General features: G+C 38.0%; 1 pseudogene; it reads right to left on the bottom strand.

Moving 5' to 3' along the window:
• Positions 1-205: 205 nt before the first annotated feature.
• On the bottom strand, positions 206-322 carry LOC136650256 (5S ribosomal RNA; annotated as a pseudogene).
• Between the last annotated feature and the right edge of the window lie 1085 nt (positions 323-1407).

Below are 1407 nucleotides of genomic sequence, written 5' to 3'. Positions count from 1 at the left end.
GTATGTTATCATGTTGTACAGGATTATACCAGCCCAAGTGTCTGTGCTCACTTCCCTGTCTGCAAGGGAAGGAGTGCATGGTTATACAGTGATTGCTGGTTACACAGTGTGCCAAGCCTTGACTAATATAACTAATATAAGTTAATGTAACTAATATAATATATAATATGGTTGGCAACCTTCAGTCTCGAAAGACTATGGTAGAAGCCTAAAGCACCCGGTATTCCCAGGAAGCCTCCCATCCAAGTACTAACCAGGCCTGACCCTGCTTAGCTTCCGAGATCAGATGAGATCGGGCATGTGCAGGGTAACAGTTGTTGCAATAATATATAATATATTCTTAATATAACTAATCTGGTGTTAGGAACAAATGCTTAGATCTCCCATTTGACTGAACAGCTGAATAGTTGGGAGTGGCTAATTGGGGGCTACACATGCACAACTCATTCTGCTGCACATGCTTCCGTTTGGATCAGAGTTCCATTATTTTTGTAATCAGACCCACACTTTACCATAATAAGGTTTTCTTAGAAGGTAAGACCCAGTAATTAAAGAGGTACACGCGTGTATGTAGGTGGATTCACTCATCGCCATTTCACAGTAGTGGTTTAAAATGTTACATTTACCACTTATGCAGAGTTGGGAATTGTTTTTCCTTCTTCAAAGTGTGGAAAAAGTAACACATATTTGGCTCGGTTTTAGGGAGCTTCATTCTTCTTCAGTGGCACTTTGGTCTTGATCCTTCTTGCATACTCAGTATACGGTGTAATCCTGTGCTAGCATGTCGCCTGTTGTGTCTTGCTACTTAATTAAAGGGAACGTCAGACAGTTCAGAAGAGACATTAGTAAGATGTCAAATGCAACAAAGAGAGAAAATAATTTTAGGTTATAAAAAAATAAAGCGTCTATGTAAATTATACCAGCCTGCTTTTTCTCCCAGCTACAGTCCTGATTGTTTGAAATGATTTTTGTCTGGCATTTTAAACTGAAATGTGATTCTCTTGTTCATTCCTGGCATCCTTCCCTGAAATCGTCTGTTAAATGTTTTCAATTATATGCCAGTCCCAATAGGATCTTGCTAAGAGGTTTTAAAAGGTACCTTGTACAGTCCATTATCTAATGCCATTTGAATGCTATCAATGTTGCAATAAATAAAGATAAATTAAGTAATTTTTAAAAAGTATTGCAGCTTTGAATCAATAGATTGGAGGGTAGTTCACCAGATGACCCAAGAGGACTGGGCTGTTTAAAACTGTCTCAAGAGAACTTGGCATAGAGGTGAGCTTTTGTAAAATCGCAATCTTATTTTTATTGGTTTATGTGACTGTCAAGTGCCAGAATACAAAAAAGAAAGAGAAGCTTAAACTATACTATGAAACATACAGCCATGCTGATATGTGCATTTTT

The sequence above is a fragment of the Tiliqua scincoides genome, chromosome 4 (genome assembly GCF_035046505.1).
Source record: "Tiliqua scincoides isolate rTilSci1 chromosome 4, rTilSci1.hap2, whole genome shotgun sequence".
NCBI lineage: Eukaryota > Metazoa > Chordata > Lepidosauria > Squamata > Scincidae > Tiliqua > Tiliqua scincoides.
This window is presented reverse-complemented; position numbering and strand designations above follow the sequence as displayed.